General features: G+C 36.9%; 1 protein-coding gene across 4 annotated transcripts in view; it reads right to left on the reverse strand.

The window, feature by feature from the left end:
• PIP4K2A (phosphatidylinositol-5-phosphate 4-kinase type 2 alpha) overlaps positions 1–16,009 on the reverse strand; it is a 107,121-nt gene that overhangs the window by 52,789 nt on the left and 38,323 nt on the right. The window contains exon 1 of one of the 4 annotated variants that reach the window (XM_051802475.1): positions 10,382–10,460. The exons of the other annotated variants lie outside the window; for them this stretch is intronic. The gene's annotated coding sequence lies outside the window, so the exon portion shown is untranslated. Of the gene's footprint in view, positions 1–10,381; positions 10,461–16,009 lie in introns of those variants that run through there. 4 annotated transcript variants of the gene reach the window in all.

Consider the following 16,009-nt stretch of genomic DNA (forward strand, 5'->3'; position numbering starts at 1 on the left):
ATAAAAGAGAATTGTTAGCTTGCAGTGGTGCTTCCAAACCAGGAATGAGATACTCATTACAACAACAGCCACCAAATACCCATAACATACATTTTACCTGTGTTCTCACAGTACTGTACACCCTGGTCATGCATCTCGATTTACCCAGTCAAATGTTTTTGCTCATGCAAAGCACATTCTGCTTCAGCAGTTTTCTACAGGGGTTAGAGGGAAATCCCACTCTATATGAATACTAATGCACACTGGGACTCTCGGCTCTCAGCACTGCTTATCCACCACTGTTTTCCAACTAGGAAGCTGTTAGTTGCCTTTAAATGCTATTTTCTTCCAGAGAGGCTTTTGGAGAAACCTTCACTGAAGCAGCCTTAGGTTATAAATACAGGAGGAAAAAAATGCACTCCCTGCAAGTATGACCTTTTGCAGAACTGAAGTTAAACAAAGTAAGAAAACAGTGAGGAGCCTTTTAGCTCTTAAGCAGAGAAAAGAAACCAACACAGGCAGGTCAGATGCCCTTGTTACTTTTCAATATTTTAAAGTCCCAGTAACGTTCCCTGTCATATCTCATTTTTATTATTCAGATCTTTGCAGTCTACATGAAAACTGATTAAATCAGTTGAATTTACTTTAAAAAATGCTTCTTAGGAAATCCCTGAAAAGCTCTAGATAGAGGCCTGGCAGCTACTTAGCAGAATGGAGAAAGGAAATAGATATCTGGAATGAGCTGAGTATGCTCTGTTCCCTGGAGTTGTAGGGAGAATGCTCTTTTCTCCTTCCAAAGGGAGAGAAAGAAGAAACTCCAGTAAATTTTTGAAAATACAGCTGTACAAACCTAATAAATCACAATGACACCTCATTAAATACAACATAACATAACAAAACACTGATCGAAAATCACTACATCCAACATACATGCTCTTTACTGAAGTTGATACTGCTGTACATCAATCTCACCCTGAAACCACAGAGTGGTTCATGAGTCTGCAGAACTAGTGTAGCTGCTGCTGTACAAATAAAAGTAGGGACATGTAACTATATTACGCAGAGATATGAAACTTTAGATTTGCTTATACAGAATTACCTTCTCTTTTAGATTGCCAGATCATACAACAAATTCCACACTGGAACGAAAGCCAGCAGAAATCTACATGTATATACATTCCAGACAAAAGTGATCCCAAGAACACCTTCTGCTGAATACTGTCAAAAATGTTGAATTCAAACATCTTCAACCATCTACAAACAAAAGAAAGTTTGCTTGCAAATTTGCATGTTAGATTATCAAAACTGCATTGACCAAATTTTCACATACATTTGCTTTCTTAAATTGCTCATGTAAATTTTCTCTACATACATCTATAGATTTGCTTTCATGTTGTGAATACTTAAATTTGTGCTACAATGGCACAGTTTTACTTGTACCTGTAGGCCTTACAAGCATCATCTGCACAGCAAAATAACAAAGCCAAATGTGTTTGTATGTGCACACTTTTGAGATTCATCTATTTTAAGCAAAAATTCCAAAATACTTCTAAGAAGTTCCAATAAGATCTGAATGCACACTCCCCCCATTCCCCAATCAGGGAGAAAACTGCAGACTAACAGAATGTTTGGGGTTTGGTTGGTTTGGTTTTTTTTTCCCAGGGGTGCTGGTTTCTGATTTTTGGGGGCTTCTTTTTGTTTGTTTGTGGTTTTGTTTGGTTTTGTGGGGGTTTGTTTTGATTTTTTGAGATTCGTCCAACTCCGAGATATGCAAAAGTAATTTCTCTAATATTTTAGGGAACTCCTCTCTAGCAGAATAGGAAAATAAAAAAGCAGGTGATGAACACACAGTAGAAACGACCTTTGGCATAGCACACCAGCCGAGTAATGGTATGTCCCAGTGGCACAGGCCATTAATTAATTTAAACCTTTCAAGTATAAGGTCTGGTTCTTTGTGCAATAGTACATTTTTCGGACAGATTTGATGAGGCCAGACTGGAAAATGCACACAAGACAGAATGGAATACCCGTGTCATTAGATCTTGGTGGAAACTGGAACCACATTGGGGGGAGAGGGAGGGAGAAGAAACAATATCCAAAACTCCCCCACAAACAGCTCTTGAAAAGTTAAAAGGAAAGGGAAAGGTCAGAGGGATCAATTCTCTGCCATCACTGTGTGAGTAACAGTCACATCTGAAAGACACTAAATATGAAACGTAAAGAAAACATTTTGAGCCCTCCAACTTATCTCAGATGCAAATTTTGCTTCTTTTTGTCTGTGTTTGAAAGTCAAGCACAAGAGAAAACACATTAAGATGCACGCGATACCTTTGACAAATACTATGCGCATCTCTTGCGTTACCCATTAAATACAGGCAGCTCCCTTAGCAATAGCAAATGAGATGCATCTGTGAGGATGAAAGTTCATCCAATTACAACAGAAACTGTGTTACAATAGCCGTAATAATTACATAAGAAATAGCCATTTTCCTCTAAGGAGTGCTTTTGAATGTAATAAAATCATAAGCAAGAAACAATTTCCTGCAAGATAATGGCAGAGAGTAAATGAAGCAAAAAGAGCTCACTGGACAGAGGACGGACTTGTTGCTGAGGGCTCAGGATCAAATATTCATTTAACAATTATATGAGAATCCAAATGCATAGCATCTCCATAATAAATGTATCTGCATCATATTGAGAAGAAAAGTTCCTCTAGTCCTGCAACCTATGTCCTTTAACTGCCTTGAATTATTGTTGCCAATGAAAAATTTTGCTAAAGTTCGTCTTGCTATTTGAAACAGACAATGCTTGCTGTATCTTTGAAGAATTTAAATCTCATATAATAGTCTTAGAGAATGTTGTTTTAAATATGGACTAAGATTTTAGTTGCACAGTAACCATGCATATTATGTATAAATACCTCACGTGTATTAATAACATTTGTAAACTCATGCACACAAGATAATTAATAAGTGACTCAGAAACCTCTCTTTAAGTAGTTAATTCAAATTATCTTTTGTAATATTAGTATAAACCCAGGTGGTTATGCGAGGTGGAAACAACAACTTGCAAGATTTAAGGCAGAAGAATTTTAAAAGCCTTAAGACTGGTATCGCCTCTTTAAACATATGGTAGAAAAAATTGTGGCAGTAGGGATCTGCCCAGAGTAGTGGCTTGGTCATGGTAGGTGGGAGGGGGCTGAAGCAAAAGGAAGCTTTCAGGCAAAAAACGACTGATTGCAACTCATTTTGCTCCTGCAGGTTTAGGATTGAATTCACACTGTCAGGAAAACAGAGGTTGTAATTAAACTGCAAATAAGGGAATAATAAAAGCCTACTGGACATTGAATAAATAGTAAGACTCAGCTGGTAATGATTCCGAAATTAGCACACAGAGAGGTGTTCCCACAAAGCCATTTTCATATTGGTGACATTTCAAATAAGCTTCTCTAATTCATATGATTTGAAATCAAGCAATGAATATATCATAAATTGTTAGGCATTATTAACGGCCCTTATTTAATTCAGATACATTCACCCTAAACACCACATTACTAGGGCAATGCTTAATTAAGCATTAGTTTTCATTCTGTCAGAACATAAGCAGCAATAAATTGCTTGTATGCAAAGCAGACAATGAGATATTTAAGCAGCATATAATAAAGGCAATTTACAGCATATACTGCATGTTTAGTTAGGAGTCAGGACAATGATCCTGTTCTCCAACAGATATGAGCTGATGCCTATTGCTACAATGCTACAGCAAGAAACCTGTGTAACACATTACAGCTGGTATTATTCATTAAAAAACCCCCAACCAACCAACCAACTATAAAATAAAAATCAAAGAAGCCATGTACGATGTCCCAAATTTCATCCCAAGCACATCACAAATCACACTCAGACTACTTAGCAATGCCTAGTTGCTCCTTTTGAAATTCCCTTCCTATTTAAAGCCTTCATTCTGTACAGGGTTCCTTGCATTTCATAGTACAGTTTTAATATACAGCATAGATACTGTTTCCTTTTAATTTAACATATCAGCCAGCCAGATTCGCTGAAACCATGGAGGGATGAGGTGTTTTCACACCAAACAGCTTGATAAAACATCTCAATTGCAGCTATGGCTCTTGGCAGTTTCATGCACAGGAAAATCCCTGCTGCTCCCAATGCTGGATGTAGGTGAAGTTGTGCAAGTGCTACTTTCTTTTCAGCTCTGTTTAGCTCTTTCTGTACTGAAAGTCAACTCACAGCAGTCTGATCTGCTGAGACAAACAAGCTACAACTGGCTTTGTTACTCTGAGAGAAAGTCAAGTGCATTTTTAACAAATTTGTATTTTTAAACACAGATCTTGGAACAAGTAGGACTGGTAGAGATTTCGGAAGAAAGAAATTATTGAGGTCTAAAAATAGAATTGAACTTTTAACACCACCAGCAGTTCTGAGATTTTTATGTTCATGGTTTTACTTTCTGCATCACAGTTTCTTCTTTGGCAAAGAAACTTGCACAGAAATCTGAAGAGAAAAAATATTAAACAATACTTTTCGTTCAGACAGAGTCACCATTTTGAGCAGGCTACAAACTTTCTCAAAGGCACCGTTAATTCATTTACTGTGAGGTTAATGCTTACAAAAGCAAGCCTATGGGCTTCTAATGGATTGCTCTTACAAAACAAGGCTGCAGAATAAGAATGCAACAGAGGAAAACTGTTTAGGGTATAAAATGTCACATTTAGGAGACTGTTATCCTTCATTCTTCCGGCACCTTCTTGATAACTGAGCACCCTGCAGGTCTTACCAAACAGAGTGTTTTCTTCATTACTAAAACACAATCACCTAGAAGGTAAAGTTCCATAATCTAATTCATTCTATTGTCCCGTGAAAAGCCATTTCCAAAGCTGTTCCTATTTTGCAAGGAGTAGGGGTTTAGGTTAAAGCACAACGGCCAAGTGGTGACAGGCAGAGCTATAGGCAGGCATTTACATCCTCTCCTTCCCAGATGTGGAACACACTGCAGTATTGCTACCAGGACAGTAAACGCCTTGTGTTGAAGTATAAACTGAAAGTGAAGTGATTATTTTACAACTCTTTGAAATCTACCTTGAAGGGTCTGAAAAGGGTGGATGAGGTCAGCAGCTAATCAATTTTGTGGAAGACATTTGCCTGTTACGGGGCAAAACTATCATTTGATAAATGCCATTTGACAGTTTAAATTACACTCAAAGCTATCCTTGCAAGAGAAATAAAAGGTTAAGCTAAGTTCTGCTGTAGAGAAATAAATCAGCTCAGCAAAATACTCCTTAATTTGTTTCAAATGAGGTTTTCATCATTTCAATCACACAAATATTCATCTCTTTCCCCATCCTTCCCCCCACCCCCAAGGTAAAAAATATCTACCCAGACTATTTTTTTATTAACTCCACAATGTGCTAGGAGTTTAAAGGGCATAGGAGATTTCTATATAAGTAATTTCCAGTTACCTATTCAAAATCAAGTCTTGAAATTAAAACAATTATATGACTAAGAAAAAAAGAGGGCAAAGCATTTAACTTTCTCTGAGTTTTTAGGATCATTTCAATTTAAGATGTATGAAGAGAAAAAAATCAAACCAACTTAAAAGCCCACCTAGCTGCCAGAGTAATAGGCATTGGAAGTTTTACATCCCAAAATATCTACCAGTAATTACCTGAGCAGCTTTGTGTTTTTACAGTTCAGGTGATGCCTGTCATCAGATTTTTGGCTTTCAATGAAATTCAGTAATCTAATACTAGAAAAGCAGGTCCAACCAAACCAAATGTATTTCAAACTGCATAAATGTTACTTTTCCCAAAGTCCTAACCACAGAACATCTGAAATACTCTGCACAAGTATCGAATACACTTCATGGGTTTAGAAATTTTGAGAAATGAACACATCAATTACAGCTTTTACTTTTTATCAAAAACGGAGCAAGACTTTTCTGAAGTCTTATGGTCTGCCTTGGAATTAAAAAACCCAAATAAAAATAAAAAATTTCACAGTAAACCCCAGATACTTTTGTGAGACTTCTTAGCTGCTGTTTTCCACAGTAAAAGGATATGTTTGGGCAAGGAAGATCTGTAGTACATGCACCCACATGGAAAACAGGATATTGTGACACACTCGAGAAAGCTCTGAACAGGATATTGTGACATACCAAATACAGTCCCAAAACAGAGGAAAAAAAGTGGTTTTCAAAGAGCATTCAGGTTTTTTTTAAATTTGGAATATCAGGGTCCAAAATCCAAGCAAAGGGTTTTATTGGTTATCAATCCTGTTCAGACAGTTTAGAGTGACAGGGTTTAAAGAACCTATAATAAAAGCACCAAAATCACATTCCCTTCACAAATGTTTGGATGCAAGTTTTTAAGTCTTTCAACTCTCTTGGACATTTGCACAGTCTAGAATATCCAGAACAGCTGCTGTATACTGTCAGAGACAAGCGTAAAGTCACATTTCTACAGATCTGGTTAAACTTCCTGTGAGTCTGCTTACACCTTTCAATGAATGCAAAAATTAACACTTCATAATGTGCCAAATAATCAAAGGCCAAAAATAAATTAAGCAGCTCAGATATAATGTCTGCCATGATAATCCCTTGTTCTCCTAAAAAGCTAGGTCAAACATCATAGTAAGTACAAATACATTACTGAACATTAATGAAATGAAAAATAGAATAGAAATGTGACTTCTTTGTAGTGGAGATTTTTGACAAGTTAAACGCTTTTTGTACCAAATGGCACAGAAAAATCAAGTGCAGTCTCAGTTCAAAAGGCAATTTTAAAGCAAGGGAAATCCTTCAGATTTGGAAGAGTTGTGATGCATGCAATACACATGAGCTCATCTTTGTTTGCTAATGTAGTGGTTAAGAAGAAAACAAGACATGACACACAAGCTCAGATAACAATTTGCAAGCTATTAGCTAGTGGGCTTGCCACAAAACTGATAAAAGAACATTTAATTTTTTGAGCAGAAATACCTTTTTGAAACTTCAATTTGTGCTGGGAAGTTGATAGACTTTGACACGATCTTTCATAGCAACAGGTATCTTCAATTATTGTTTCAAATACTGACTTAAAATACAATCACTTGTCACAAGGCCAAATAACCATCTGGACTAGATTTTTCTAATTAAAGAACAAAACCCTTATCTGGCAATAGATAAACTTTCAGTTCACTGGGCTTTGTTCTGAAAGCTTCACAAGAGAAGGACTAAAGAGAGAAAGATGCTGGAACGCACCAGGTATTTCTCAGTACACAGGGAAAGGTTTAACGAAGATGAGTTTAATTCTACATACAAAGTAATATAAAACTCACAGATAAATGTTCTGCTGATTTTCTAAATTATCTATTTATTATGGATTCTGTAAGAAGAGTTCAACAAGGAAGAACAAAATGACTTAAAATTCACTCACAGTCTGTGAATCATGTTACTTAAATTTGGATAAAAACCCAACTCACTAACCACCCAGAAAATAAACATTAACAAGTCTATTAAATAACAGCTTTTAAGATCATATTTTTCAAGTATAACATTTCTGAACAGGAAAGATTAATCCATGCAGTTAGACATAAAATTCCAGTAAGCAGTTGAACAAACAAGGAGATGCTGTACTATTACCTGAATACCGTAACAGAGAGATGAAAATCCACAGAAAAAAATTCTCTTCAAAGAAAGGCAAAGTATAATGGGAAAAGAAACTGAAGGAACCACTTCCCATATAACACTTGGCTGTTTAATAAAGAGAAAAGTTTTAAGAGTATCCTGGACAACAAACTAGGATGGTTGCAGAACAAATGTCATAAAGCAACAATTTATAAGGTATCAGATGTGCTTAATTATTTTTCACATGTAATAACAAATATAGAAAAGCCCAATTTTTGGCTATTTTTACACTGGTATAATAAAGGTAATTAATTTCACATTATTACTAGTATTACTAGTAGTAGCACTAAAGAAGAAAGAAGACCAACTTGTGAACAGGCTTTAATGTGCTGTTATGCATTTCAATCTCACAAGTATGTTATTATTTAGGAAACGGTTGACTTGTGAAAAGATGACATTAAAACATGATTCCTTCCGGTAATTTCTGACTATGCATTAGGTGAAGGCTGAAGCTGTGAGGCAAATTTTCTGAAACAGCTGCAATGCCATTTGCATTATATAAATCTAATTTTAAAAGTTAATTAACTGACCAACAGTACACCAGAAGCAAGTACACAAAGGTCATACTACATGCATTTGCCCATTCCATAAAGTGGCACAGCAATTCTCGGTAACATGGGCCAACAGGGTAATTGGAGAGCACAAGGGACAGAACTTGCTCTGACAGCAAGTGTAAGCCTGCAGCTAAAACCTTTTTTTTTTTTTTCCTCAACCTGTATCATCCAGGAGAAGTAACAACTTTCTGTGCAGCACATGCAGCACTAGAGGTCCAAATGGGTAAGAACTGCATTTTCTCAGTCTAGAGAAATCCCTCCATTCACCTCCCTGATGCATCTTGGTTTCACCATATTCCTCTTGCATTTACCATACAATTTTTTACTTCAAAGTAGTGTAATGACTGAGGTCAGGCTAACAGGTCTGTAGTCATCTGTGAGGGTTACCAGCCTTCCACGTTTTATCAGGATGCCATCCAGACAGTTTTTGTTGCATGAAGCACTGTATGGGCTCGGTTTATAAAAATGCTATCAGAGCAAAAGCAGAAGCTGTTACTGGTCAGGACAGTGTGACAGCTCCTGGGAGGGGATATGAAAGGCCTTAAGTCCCAAGGAAACCTAAAAGAGTCCGAGCTGGGTAGCAAGCTCAGAACAGACATTTGAGTTTGTTTATGCATTATTTTAGCACTTTCCTGTCCACCTCCTGGTCACCGAGTCAGGAATCCTTACTTGTTCTTATATGTACAGTTTCTAAACACGCATTAATCATCCCTTCTCACAGACATTAATTCAGGTATATACTCTGCAGCTACTGGCTACTGAAGCAATGAGTTTATGTGCCAGTTGTTCAGTGTTTGGGAAAGAACAGTATCCTGGTGTGGTTATAACAAGGCAAGTTTTGCTTCTGCTCTGGATATCCTCTCTCCTCACAGAATCCTAATTTATTTTGGCAGTAACGCTATATACAAAATTTCATGAATTTATTATCATTACTTATGAGATATTAACTGCCCAGATATAACAACTGCAATGTTCATTTTGCTGCAGGTGAAGTATTTAAATTACTGCACAGTATTTTATGCCCACAGAGAGCCTACCCAACCCAGCAGAAGAAGAGAGGAGTAAGGGATGGGTGTAGTGGAGCTGCCAGGGGCTCACCAGCTCCCAAGTCCCATCACCCTCCTAGTCCAATAAAATTGGGAGTTGAGATGATTATACAACTCAAGGTAAACATCTTTTTTTATCCTTTGATACCAAATAAAATATAATTTGTTAAAAGCAACATAATGTAATTGCACGACCTTTCCCCTCAGTTTACGGGTCAGAACTTTGCTACCAGAGGATTTCATGAGCTTAGGGGGACAATAGGACACGTTCAATAGGCAAGATGACATAAATCCGCTTTCTATTTTTATTTCTTATAGCCCAAAAATAAAAAGCAACTCCAGTGGTTTTAGTGCTGTTAATCTGAACATGCACTGGTGTCACAGTGCCTCTGAAAGGAGATCAAACTTCGTCATTCAGTAAGCACAGCGACAGCAAAACATTGCCTTTACTGTAAAGATAAAGACAAAACCAAACTGTAATGATAAGAAGTTTTCTGTAGCAGTTTCTACTACACTACACATGGTAACACTGCTCCAAAATCCAGTCAAAAAGCATTTCCCATGATGAGGTAGCTGGTTCCAGTATTTGATCAGCTGTCACTCATTTCCTCCCCTGGACTCAGGAATCACATTTCCAAGACTCAGAGAGCAGAACCAGCCCACAGAAACTCTCTCTCATCACTGACATTTGACTGAGGTTAGGTACTGCTGACGAACAGTATGAGAAAGGAAATCTAGCTTTTTGATTACTTCCATACTTGAAAATCCGAATTAAAAACATTTAATAGATTTAATTTATCCCTTAGGCAAGAATTTCATATACATACATACATATTTTACATATACACATAAATAATTTAATAAAAAAAACCCCTGAGCTATCAACACACATTTTCAACCATTAATGCTAATCTGAACACAGGAAATTCTCCAATGGAAATTAAAAAAAAAAAAAACCTATATAAAAAGTTAAGAGTTCTGAATAATGCCCCCACAGTGAGCACTACATTGCATTTTTGAAGAGCTGAAGTCACGTGGTATCAAGCCAAGCAATATTTTTGGGACCAGAGGCAGGAGCAGACTGCCTGCACAGTACAAGGGCTGGTTAACTCAACTCACAGCTGCTTTGCATCACCGCACCAGCACAGGCGATCTGGAATGTGCACCCTCATGCCCTCCACGTTCCTCTGCGCACACATACTCATTTTTCCATTTTCAGTCTTTCTAAGAAATATTTTCTGAAAAACAGTGTTACAAAGGAAATACTGCCCGTAGTTTTCATTTGAATATGAAGAACTGAAAAGTATATTTAATTTTTATTTTTTTTTTTTGAAAGAGAAACTCACAGTAAAAGCTACTGCAATTTTTCTTCAGGAAACCAAGACCACAAGCTGCCATACTTTGTAAAATACATCATAAGATGAGAAGTAACAGTAAACTGTACTAATGACAAGACAGCCACTGATTTCTACTGTTAGTTAATTTATACAGCAGCAGAAAGGTGGAGTAGCTTCAGGGTCAGGTGTGAGGTGGTGGCCCTCCAAGCCACCAGGAATCATAGGGAAGTTCACAGGCACAAGCTAAGGATTGTGCTTGTCGCTTTTAATCCATCAGAAAGCATACAAAACCCAGGATGGATTTAAAAGCATCTACTTCAAGCTTGTAAGCTCAGGGGTTTTTTTCTTGTACTCAATACCCCCCCCCCCCCCCTTATTTATAAAAGCATTTATAATTTTGTACAAATTTGACTGAAAATGCACAGTTAATAGTGGGGTACTTTTCCAGGAAATCTAGAAGATACACCTCTATCTAGTTACAACAAAGGACTTAAGAGGAAAACAGGTTCAGTGAGCCACAGGTGCTTTCAGAAAAACATAGAGAGGACCAAGCTTCAAACAAGACAGTGTTGCCACCATCACCCCCAGAAGCAACACTTCTATCTTCCCCATTTTTGCCTGCTTTGGCACCAAAATTTTTCCTCTTCTGATCTACATGGGTGTGTGGTTGGTTGTGTGATAAACCAGAGCTAAAACCCAAACTAAACCTGCCATAAAAGGATTTTTGCTCATTTGGATGACTTGCCAAACCTGCTCACTGCAAGGACGCAGGGGAGTGAAGGCAGCAGAGAAATGCTACCTTCTGCAATTCCTTTAGTGTTTGGACTGCCTTAAGGGTTTGGACTATGAGCTAAAGCCCCTCAAATGGGGAGTGCTGCCTGCAGTCTTAGATGTGATTATTACAAAGTGAATAAAAATTTGTCCAAAAAAAGTAATTTTGAAATTTAAATGAAGTTTTAACTTCAATGCTTGTAAAACACATCACAAAATGAGAAATAACAGCAATCAGCACTAATGACCGAACTTCCTGCACACGAACCGATTTTGACATTTCTTTTTGCTGCCAACATTTAAGTACTTAAAAAATCTCAGAGTTCACGGAACTGCAAAACCAGCTTTGGGTAACCAATTTGTTTTCAGGTGCAGGCAGAATATTTTCTTCATTTCAGCTAACAGAGTTGAACAGATAGGTCATTCAGAGTTGAGAAACCAACCAGGAGTCAAAAAAGCAAAAAATACTTGTTTTCCTTTTCTGGCCCCCTAATTAGAAAATGTTATGGAAGATGAGATCTACTTTAGAAATTTGAAGGCATGTTTGTGAGTTGAACTGATTATAGTCTTCAGATAATATTTCCTTTGTTTAAAAAAATATTACGATATCAAGTATATGTAACTTGGTTTGATTAACTTATTTTCCACTTTGTGTATCCAGGATATTTAAGGTTGCTTTATTTAACTTAGGAAAAAGAATGCTGGTTTAGTGCATTGCTTCTCAATTTATCAGATGGAGCTTGACAAAGAAGATTTAAAAAAGGATCTCTGTTAAAAAACAAACCCTTGCCTGCCAGCCCACTGTCAAGAATCTTCAGAGACGGGCATACAGTGGACCTTCCTACTTCAAGACAGTACTGACTTCATTAAATGCAAAACAGAATTAAAATGAGATACATTAACAAAAATCAGCTGCTTATCAATTTAAGCTTCATTTAAATTTAAACTTCTGTTTAAAATTCACTACAGTCTTCTGCCTCAGCTCTGTAGCTCACTTAAGGAGAGCCTTGTTTGACGTGTTTTTTATCTCATGCTACCTTTTGGAACCTGAATGGATGAGATTTCTCTAATTCCCAAGCAAATAGAATTGCATTTTTTCACAGCAAGGATATCTACAATTGCTAAGCAGTCATCAAGAAAATGGAATAATCCTCAACACTTGGCTAAGAACTGCCACGCCTAAGCATCAACAAAACTGAAAAAGTACACATTATTTAAAAGAAAAGCATTAGATTTCTTTTTGTCTTAAAATATTTTCCTTCTTTAATTCAAGTCTGTAATGACACGTTTTCAACATTTACACATCTTTACCAGATAAATTTACTGCCTCAATACAAAAGAAAACTCATAACAAATTTTATATATTTATCAAATACAAACCAGAAATATCCTATCTTGGACACCCAGCTATAAGAAAAAAACACATTTACTGCAGTGACTCTAAGTATAAAAAGAAAAACTTAAGTCAAGGTTTGTAGAACTTCAAAGTTTGAAGTAACAAACAAATAGTGAAGAACACTATCTCTGCCTAGGCTTACAGTTGCAGTTATGTATGACCATAAATAAACTCTTTATCAGCCAACAAACTTTATATCACAAATATATCACAAATCTGAAATTTGAATTCAAGCGGCAGTGCAACCAAAAGCTCTGCTGAACTCTTCAGCTAGGAAGATTATCTTTCCAATTCTCATCTCTGCTTTCCTTATGCTGAAGACATCTTTGCAGGCTTCAAACACAGGAAGGCTGCCAGCACTGCAAGGACGTCTTCTTGTTTTCAGGCTTTCTGTATTGTCTCCCTCCCACTTCTACTGCCTAGTAGTAGATAAGTCCAGAAGGCAAGACAGATCAACTAAAGCCAATTTTGAGGAGAGCTGCACTTGGCAGAATACAAGAATGTGTTGTTTTTCTAGGGTCATAATCCATGGGAAAAAAAAAAAAAGAAAAAAAAAGGTAAAAAAGAAATGTTTTGGACCACAGTGTGTAAACTTAATGGGATAAAGATGACTCATACAGCCCTGGCTGGTTCAAGTGACCTCAAATACTAACACAGATACCATCAAAGAAAATACTAAATAAATACACATTCTAAAATAACATACCATCTATCTGCCAGTGCTAAGAATAGCCTTGTACTAATCTCTTAAAATACTGAATGATGGATAAACAGATGCTGTCATACTGTGATCTCTCTAACTGTAGCACTGATTGTGCTTACCAGACACAGGACTGAAAGATCTAGAAGCAAGAATAAGTATTTTGTTCCGTATTTGTTCCACTGCCTAAGAGGAAATGTCCTCCATTTCCTCCAACACAAGGGCCCCTGAGCATCACCTGCTGTGCAAATAGGCTCTAGAGGGACCCATATGTAGGTATTCACAAAGAATTGAGATAATTTATCCCTCTCTGTAGAAGCAAAGGTTTTGTTTCTCAGTGACTCCTTAATGAAATAAAACATGTTAAAGAAAACATGACTAGTTCTGATGAATCCCACAAGGAAAGCAGCCAAATTTCCTCGACAGTAAGGTGGAATTAAGGACTGGTACCAGCCAGGATGGCATTTGAATTACTTCTTTTGAAGTTTTAGTACATGTGAAAATTGTATATAAAGAATACTGTATTCTCATATTATTTTACTTTTGTCTACCATCTGAAAATTATTAGTTTTATTCAGGTTGTAATGTAGTTAGAGCTAGTTCTGCACTTGATAGTGTCACCAGTAAACCACAAAATGAGTCTAATTTATGCCAGCAAAAAGTTACACTTCTGCCATTGTAGCTTATTTCATCTCACGAGAGCCAGAGACATTGGTACAAGCCGTTTTGGAAGGAGTGGTTTCACAAGCAAATTGAAAACACAGAACAGCTCTTGTCTATCAGCTCTGCTTGTGCACCTGGGTCTTCTGCACCCAGCCTTCCATGTATTTTTGGGTGCCTACTTCAGAGTACTCCTCGCCTGGATTTCAGGAACATCCAAGTTAAACAGCTCCCACTGAACTGTGTTCAATTTTGGAAAGTCTGTGCTTCCAACACTTAGCTAGATGATGTTTCTGACTGAGGTTTGAACATGAAGAAAAACCTTACCAGCAGAGATTTATTTAAGTCATTTTTCAAACTGAAGTAGCATTAAGTGTCATTGAGATCTCTCTTAAGTTACAGTCAAAATAAAAATCCACAACAGATATAAATAAGCTAGCATTAAATGATGAATTTACTGTTGACTACTGGTACTGTGCAAGACATGTTTTTTCTATAAAATATATGGCTCTTACAGCCCAAGAAAGTAATTAAAGGCCAGTGACATAAAACAGGAACAACCTGAATTTTAGAAAGTTTAGAACTTTAGAATTTTCCTATTTAAAGAATCTCCTGATAGAGCAAATAGTGGAGAGTGATATGAAAATAACTGTTGTCCAATTTCCCTTTCAGAACCTCTAACCCACAAACTGTCATCAGCTTTAAGCTTTCTTTGTTTTCGAAAAAAAGGAACGATTTTTTAAACTAGTATCACTGCAATAACTCTCTTTCAGCTCCTGAGACCATCTCAGCATACCAAACATTTCAGCTCTGTTTTAATGAGTGCCCTGAAGAAAGTAAAAGGTCCAGCCCACAAGGAGGACTTAAGGCTCCACTCAGAGAGAAATGTATTTGCAGTAAAATTATTGAAATGCCTATGTGGCTCTTTAACGGTATCTAGCCCATCTTTATACAATTGATCATTTTAATATTTTTTGTAGCAGACTCTTTGAAAGGAGGGTGCTTAAAGGAAAACTGTTTCTGAGCTCACAAATTACTGGCTTTGTTGTTTTATAGAACCTTGGGAAAAACACAAGTTTAATTTATCCTTAAAGCATGCACTTTGTTGTTAACACCTTAAAAGTATGTTGGAGGCATTTGGTGCAATAAAGAGGAAAATAATATTTAAAACATTAAGTAGATTGTTTCAACAAAGAAAAATTATGTAACTTGCTTTTTACCTTACTAAGACTTACAGATTGCCTTCTTTCCTTATGCTACTAATGTATCTGAGTAGCAGGCTGAATTTGGCCACAAAGTGCTTTTTAACAGTACGCTTAAGTGCCCTCTTACATTAACGCCTCCGGGCAAGCAGTAAAACCACAAGCAAATCTGGCATTCACTAGCTGAGGTGGAGGCACTTCCAAAGTGGTTTACTTGGGTGTTTTTACTAAAAAAAGAAACACCCCACACCCAAAACAACAGCAAGACACTTCACTAGCATCTACTTACCAGTCAGACTAGTTGCTTTTTCAGTTACTATCAAACATTTTCCATTCACAAGTGTAAATTAAATCCAAGATCCAACCTGCCAGAGGTTGTTACTAGCTGACAGCTATACCGTGACCATGAAGTGCCTGAAGTGTTCACACCAAGTTAAGTTAGCATCCTCTTAACTTCCTGTCTTCTTTATCCACTCCAAAATCAGCCTTTAATACTCCTGATTTACAGGAAATACAGAAAACACCTACAAATTTCTCACTTGCTTCACTTTCCTTCCTCTATCCTCCTTTAACAAACTTTCGTCTTCCCCAGGCAGAAATTACATCATTGAAGGATTTAACTGTAGTCTGCCTTAAGATTCAATGCAATAATTAAAGTTGTAAGTAATTTCTGCAACCATT

This window comes from Manacus candei, unplaced genomic scaffold (genome assembly GCF_025592945.1).
Source record: "Manacus candei isolate 608988 ecotype Guabito, Panama unplaced genomic scaffold, ASM2559294v1 h1tg000056l, whole genome shotgun sequence".
NCBI classification, from domain to species: domain Eukaryota; kingdom Metazoa; phylum Chordata; class Aves; order Passeriformes; family Pipridae; genus Manacus; species Manacus candei.